This window comes from Chrysochloris asiatica, unplaced genomic scaffold (genome assembly GCF_000296735.1).
Source record: "Chrysochloris asiatica unplaced genomic scaffold, ChrAsi1.0 scaffold00052, whole genome shotgun sequence".
Classification (NCBI taxonomy): domain Eukaryota; kingdom Metazoa; phylum Chordata; class Mammalia; order Afrosoricida; family Chrysochloridae; genus Chrysochloris; species Chrysochloris asiatica.
In genome coordinates this window covers 3,265,571-3,273,239 of record NW_006408570.1, presented here as the reverse complement: position 1 = coordinate 3,273,239, position 7,669 = coordinate 3,265,571, and positions in this window count along the sequence as shown.

Here is a 7,669-nt window from a genome sequence, read left to right as displayed (position 1 = left end):
CCCCAGAGGGAATAGAGGCAAATACTGTTGAATGATGATGTACAGAAGGGATTGTGATCATTGCAATGAAACAATGAATGTAAAACTAATGTTCTTCCATGTAAACTATCACTCAATTCACAATAAAAACTTAAAAATAAAAAAGAAGTGTTGGTGAGAAATGGCAGCAGCAGAACCAGGAGTGAGCATAAGATGGTGTGGCAGGTTTCCTGGCCATGGAGTGAAGCTTATATAGTGGGTGCGCCAACCCATGAACCACAGAAGCAAGAGTGGTGAGCACTTGAGGCAGGAGGCTTGTTGGCAAGGTGGGGTGCCTTCAGGCACTTATAAGCAGAACTAAAAGAGCTTTGTAACACTTGCCTGAACAGAACAGAGGCCAGGCCAAGAAGAGGCTTGTTCCTGAGAGAACCAAGAGGAGCCTGTCCTTAGGGGGCTGAGAGTGGCCATGCATGACCAAGAAGAGCCGAGAGAGCAGTCCTATACTGAACAAGGGAGACTTTGCTTACATGCTTCCTGACCCTGATCCTAAGTTATGTAGCTTTTTGATCCTGATCTGAGGTTGTAACCCGGGACTTCCCTAATAATCCTCCAAATTCTGAGTATGTCTGTAAATTCCATGTTGCAATTGCAGCAAATGATCAAACTCAGCAAAGAAGTAGAGACTGCCACAGACGGGATGGCTAGTTTTAGAGCTGGTAAAAACGTTGGGAGAGAGAAGATATACCTGGCATCTGCCTCACAGCAATCTACTTTGTTGTTGTTGTTAGGTGCCATCAAGTCAATACAGACTCATAGCGACCCTATGCACAACAGAGTGAAACACTGCCCAGTCCTGGGCCAACCTCACAATTGTTGCCACGCTTAAGCCCTTTGATGCTGCCACTTTGCCAATCCATCTCGCTGGGGAGTCTTCCTCTTTTTTTCTGACCCTCCACCTTACCAAACAACCTTGGACAGGTGATTTTCATCCTCTCTCCTCCCCCTTATAAGCTGAGACAAGGTCAGCCATACACTGCCATTTTCACAGTACTGTGCTGGATCTCTAAGAGGCCTCAGACTTTCTGTTAGTTACCCAATTCCTTTGTGGGAAAAAACACTGTCAGTAGTGTCTTACAGGTAGGTTAGCTAATCTTGGGTCATGCAAGTATGGGAGTATGGGAGCTTCATTCACAGATCCTTTCTTTTGGAGAGTTTGGGTCACAGAAGCATGAGAGTAGAGACACAATTGGTCTTACTTATTCCTAACTATTCTCAATTGGTCTTACTTATTCCTAACTATTATCTTCCCAGGGAGGAAAATATAAAAGTATCCCCCATCCCTGCCTACTTATACTAGCTCCAGCATAGTACTATAAAAATGGCAGTGCCTCAGCTGATCTTGTCTAACTTCACAAGGGGAAGGGGATAATTAAGATCATCCTGGTGTGGCATTATGGGATAAACGCACTGGGCCTGGACCACAAGGTCAGCTTGAACTGCAAAGTTGGTAGTTCAAACCCACCAGTTGCTCCTCAGAAATCCTATACCAGGTCACAGTGAGTGGGAAACAACTTGAAGGCACTTAACAACAACAGCCCAAGGCAGATTCCTTTGAGGTGAATATCAAATACAGATGAGGAAAACTTGAGACCCAAAGCATTCACTTATAACTGAACTGGGATTGTTATTCCAAAGCTAGGCACTTCCCTACAGTCTTAAAGCCAATACTGGCCTTTGGGAAATCAGGATTGAGGACCACCGTTTCCTGGGACAGTAGGTAAGGGGAAGCCACAATTTCCCAATAAGGGTAAGAAGCAAGTCCCACCAAATGGGGGGCCGGGGGTGAGGCGGGGGCCAGGTGTGGAGTGCAGGGAAAGGAAGGGACGGGCTAGAGGGAGTCTACTTGGAATCTGTGCTTAGGCAAGGAGGTAGCAAGAAAAGGGCCAACCCGTAACTCCTTGAAGAGGCATGGGAGGGAACAGGAGAGTCACATGCTTAATTCAAGGCACACATTTCAAGAGTGAGAAGGACTGTAGGATTCACAGGTGATTTAAACATTGACAGGCCTCAACTGAGGCGTTCTATTGACACAATGGTTAAGCACTGGACTGCTAGCAGAAAGGTCAGAGGTTCGAGATCACCAACTGCTCCATGACAAAAAAAAAAAAAATCTGATGATCTTCTCTCATAAAGATTACCAAAAAACCAAACCCACTGCCATCCAGCTCATAATGACCCTACAGGATAGAGTAGAATTGCTCTCTAGGAATTTTGAGAATGTAAATCGTTATGGAAGCAGACAGCCTTATTTTTCTCTCAGAGCAGCTGGTGAGTTTGAACCACTGATCTTGCAGTTAGCAGCCCAATGCTTAACCCATAATGCTACCAGTGGTCCTTCCCATAAAGATTGGTGGTCGGTGGTGGTAGTGGTGGTGTGTGGTGGAATATGGTCTCTGAGGCTGTAAATCTTTATGGGAGCAAAAGCTTCACCTTTCTCCCATAGAACAGCTGGTAGATTTCAATTGCTGACCTTGCGGTTTGCAGCTCAGTTCATAACCCTCTATGCTACCAAATCTCCTTCCATAAAGATTGTTGTTGTTGTTAAGAGCCGTCTAGTCAGTTCCAACCCATAGCGACCCTATATATGGTTTCCAAGGAGCGGCTGATTCAAACTGACTTTGCGGTCAAGGGCTTATCCTATAGTGCCACACCAGGACTCCTCCATAAAGATTGTTGTTTATAAGTGCCATCAAGTCAGTTCCAACCTATAGCGACCCTGTATACGGTTTCCTAGGAGCATCTGGTGAGCTGGAACCACCAACCTTGTGATGCAAACCAACTTTGCAGTCCAGCGCATTAACCCACAGCGTCACACCAGGACTCCCCATAAAGATTGTTGTTGTTGTTGTTGTTAAGTGCCGTCGAGTCGGTTCCGACCCATAGCGACCCTGTACAGGGTTTCCGAGGGTGTAAATCTTTACGGGAGTAGAAAGCCTCATCTTTCTCCCCCGGAGCGGCTGGTAGTTTCGAACTGCTGACCTTAAGGTTCACAGCCCGATTCGTAACCACTACGCTACCAGAGCTCCTTCCCCATAAAGATTACAGCCTCGGAAATCCTATGAGACAGTTCTACTCTTCTGTAGTGCTGCTTTGAGTCAGAATGGTCTCAATGGTAGATAGACCTCAGTAAGTACATTCATCAGCTCAATATTAAACATTACGTATGCTACTTTAACTCTTACAAATACATGCATGCAAATGCTACAGTTTGATGCCTGCATGTGTAGAGGGGTCAGTTCCCATATATTTCATGAGGGAAGCTACACCCAATCCACTTATCAACATAGAGTTAGGTTTCAAAGATCAGGTCATTTGATGAAAATGGAGGATAACCACATCAGATTACAAAATAGAGGATGACTCCACCATGGCATAACTGCCAAACCACTGAGGACCATGACCCAGCCAAGCAGACACATAACCTGAAATAGCACAGCCAGCAGTACTCTCGCCTTGCACCTCAGCATTTGTGACTGCCAGACCTACGTCATCAATGCCCCAAATAGTCAGATAGTAGATTGTTTACTAATGTCACAAATGCAAAATATCAAATAGATAAATAATAAGTGAGCAGTCCCAGTCAAACCAAGTTATCTGCCTCTGAGTCAGTTCAGACTCATGGTGACCCTATAAAGGGTTTCCAAGGCTGTAAAGCTTTGCAGGGGCAGAAAGCCTCATCTTTCTCCCATGGAGCAGCTGGTGCATTTGAACAGCCGACCTCTCTGTTAACAGTCCAGTACTTACTTCTCTTATAGTGCCACCAGGATTCCTTAAGTGAAGAGTGGGTGTACCTATTTCAACATCACACGGATCTTTTCCTCAGAAAATAATAGCTGCTAACATTTATGACAGTAAGTCAAAAAGTATTGCTCCTAGGCTTCCAGTTCATACATGCACAGACTTATTCCAAACAGAACATGTTTAAACATGCCTCTGTGATCAGTGGATGGCTGAAGACAAGGTCTCTTAGGAATGTATTATCTTAGTTCTAAAAGAGTGTCTTCAAAAAAGGTACAATCAAAAGAGTGGTTTTTGACGGGATTTCTGGGCCTTTTCCAAAAGTGTAATCTTGATAGAGGAGTCCTGGAGTGGTGCTGTGGGATAAAGCATTGGACTGCAAGGTCCATTTGAACCACAAGGTTGGTGGTTCAAACTCACCAGCTGCTCTTTGGACCTTCAATACAGAGTAGCTATGAGTTAGAACTGACTCAACAGTACTTAACTTTGTTTGTTGCTAAGTGCCATGGAGTCAGTTCTGACTCAGGGTTTCTGAGGATCGGCTAGTGGGTTTGAACTGCTGACCTTGCAGTTAGCAGACTACTGCTTATTCTACAGTGCCACACCAGGACTCCAGGGAAGGATTGGTGGTGGTGATGTTCCGTGGGGTTGGTTCCAACTCATAGTGACTCTGGACAGGGTTTCCAAGCCTGTAAATCTTTATAGGAGCAGAAAGCCTCCTCTTTCTCCCTCGGAACAGCAGGTAGTTTCAAACTGCTGACCTTGAGGTTAGCAGCCACACCGCCATCAGAAGGGTATAGACCTGGCTGGAGGAGATGTCAAGAAAAAAATAGCTTTACATTTTGATATTTTTGTTTAATAAAGGTTTCTGTATTTTCGTAGCAAACCATTTAAAAAAAAAAAACTTTTTATTGTGAATTGAGTGAAGGTTTACAGAACAGATCATCAGTTTTACATTCAACAAATCATATACTTTGCTTCATTACAATGATTGCAATCCTGTCCATGTACCATCAGTCAACAGCATTTACCTCTGTTTACTTTAATTACTGCATTCCTCCCTGTGTCTCCTGCTTCCTTAGTTTTTCCTCTGCTGACCTTCCTGTTGTTGTATGTTGTATGCCTCATCACGCACATTGACACGAGTCTACCTTCTAGCCTATGAATAATTTTCCCTCCCTGCTCCTACCCGCCTTTAATGATCATAGAATGTTTCTTTTATCAAGAAAACCTTTTCTTAACTTTTTTAAATGGTGGTGTCATACAATATTTGTGTTTTGTGATTGACTAATTTCACTCAGCATAATGTCCTCCACAGTCATGCATGTTGTGAGGTGTTTTGCAGATTCATTGTTATTCTTCAACATTGTATAATCTATTATGTGTCAGCTGGGAAACAAACACACACAAGAAAACAAAACAGAATAAACAAACAAAACAACAATGAAAATAGAAAATAATCAAGGAGAAAATATAAAAAGAATATAATAAATAAAAGGAGAAAAGAGGGACAGGAAAAATAGAACTATAGAAGAGAAAATAAGAGAGAGAAATTTTTTAATTCACTTAGAAAAACCAGGGAGAGGTAAGATGCAAAAGAAAGAAAGAAAGTAGAGAGTAGTAAATAAAGATCAAAAGAAGAAAAAAGATGAAGAGGGGAAATGAGAAACAGGAAAAATAAAGGCAGAGATAGGATAAAATTCAAGGGAATGGAAAGAGAAGAAAAGGAGAAAAAGAATAAACAAAAATAACAAAGTGGAGAAAACAAAAACTGTGCAGCCGTTGGACCCAGAGAGGAGAAAACTCTTTGGCGTCACTGGTTCTCTGGATAGGGTCCCACACTCCACTCTTCTCCCTTGATGGCCCCACTCTTGGACTGCAGGATCAACCACTCCCCTCCTTTTGCTACAAAACGTCAACTTTTACGTTATAGCAATATCTTTTAACTTGTCCTGGTATTGTATTTTTTCTCTGTGCCAGACACTGTTGTAAATGGTTTGGATGTATTAGTCCATTTAACACATCCAATGTAGGGGTAGTGCTAATATTGCCTCTATGTCACAGAGAAGAAACTGAGTTACAGAGTTCATAACCTCATCTAAGCCACACAGTTAGAAGTTGGAGCATTTGGGGTTTGCATCTGAGCAGTCTGGCTCCAGAACTCATGTGGTTTTCTCTGGTTCCTGTTTTTACTGTCAGGGTGTGATTCTGTCTGACTTGTCATCCATCATGTGCCATTTGGTCAGCTGCCTGGGTCCGCCTTATCCCCTGGCAGGCTTCCTAGGCCTCTGAGCTCTTTTTCTTCTCCCTCCATGGTTAGCCTAGCAAGAACTAGTGAATATATCTCAGAGTTTCAGCTTTGGCCCTGTCACTTCTGGTCCCCTTCAGTAAGCCCAAGAACAACAAGCATGTTATGGGTGCTGTGGCCCCCATGTTCCACAAAGCTGAGGCCTATGCCTCCCTAAAGGCTGGGAAAGGCAGGGAAGTATAGACATAAAAGACGCTTCAGTGCCAGGAATGTGTAGCTTGAGAAATTCAGGTTGCCTGCATGTGTTGGTTGCTGTAGCAGACCAAAGCCTTCTGAAAAGAGTTCTGAGATAAATTTGGGGGCCCAGTGACAGTGTAGCAGTAATGGGCTCAAACATTACAAACAATAATGAGAATGGTGCACGACTGGGCAGTGTTCCCTTCTGTTGTGTGCAGGGTCGCCTATGGGTGGGAAGCGACTGGATGGCACCTAACAACACTGCCAATCTTAGAGTGAGGGTTTGACAGCACATACCTTCCAAACATTTCTCACACGCACATAACACAGCTGTAGACAGTGTTCACAACATATCTGGCCTCTGCAATCCCTGCTTGTTGTTGTTGTTGTTATATGCCATGGAGTCGATTCTGACTCATAGAGACCCTCTACAGGGTTTCTGAGGCTGTAACTCTTCATGGGAGCAGAAAGCTTCATGTTTCTCCTGCAGAATAGCTGGTAGTTTCAAACTGCTGACCCTGAGATTAGCAGCCCAATTCGTAACCCCTGCTTGGCCAGTTTATAAACAATGGAGGTTGTGTCTGAGACACTGGAGGCAGAGACAGGCCTGGAGTCCCAGCCTGCTCTTTTCACCTCATCCTTTCTTCCCCGTATGTAGCTCTGGCCTCTCAGTCTGACCTCTTTCTCCACCCGCTCCCAGCCCACTGCAGAGTTGGGGTTGTTGTTGTTCAGCGCTGTCAAGTCAGTTCTGACTCATAGGACCCTGTATAGGGTTACCAAGGAGCAGCTGGTGAGTTTGAGCCACCAACTTTGTGGTTCAAGGTGAACTTGCAGTCCAGCACTTTATCCCACAGTGCCACAGCAGAGTTGGTGTAGGGAGATTTAAGAAGACATGTTACACTCCACCCCCTACACTTATAATGTCATCACATGAAGTCCCCTGCCTAAGGCCCTCACATCTTTTGTTGTTGTTAAGTGCAGTCAAGTCAGTTCTGATTCGCAGGAAACCTGTAATAGGGTTTCCAAGGAGTGGCTGGTGGGTTTGAATCTCCAGTCTTTCAGTTAGCAGTCCAGTGCTTATCCTACAGCGCCACACCAGGACTCTCCCCACATCCTAGGGAAGAAGGTTTCCCTGTGATGACCCCTATAGTCAGCAGCATCACTGCCTGGCATCCACCTCTAAGGTCTTGGTTCTACCGCCACCCTCCAGGCACCTTCAGGTGGGCCAGGGCAGTGAGGCGCATCTGAGGGCTGAGCAACAGGTCAATGAGAGGCCAGGAGCAGCATGCCTCTCTGGAGTGAGGAGAGTGAAGGGCAAGGGAAAGCCAAGCTAAGTGTGAACCACTGCCAACAACAGCTGTGGAACTGTCTCTACTGAGAGCAGCTTGAGTCACCATCCCCATCTAA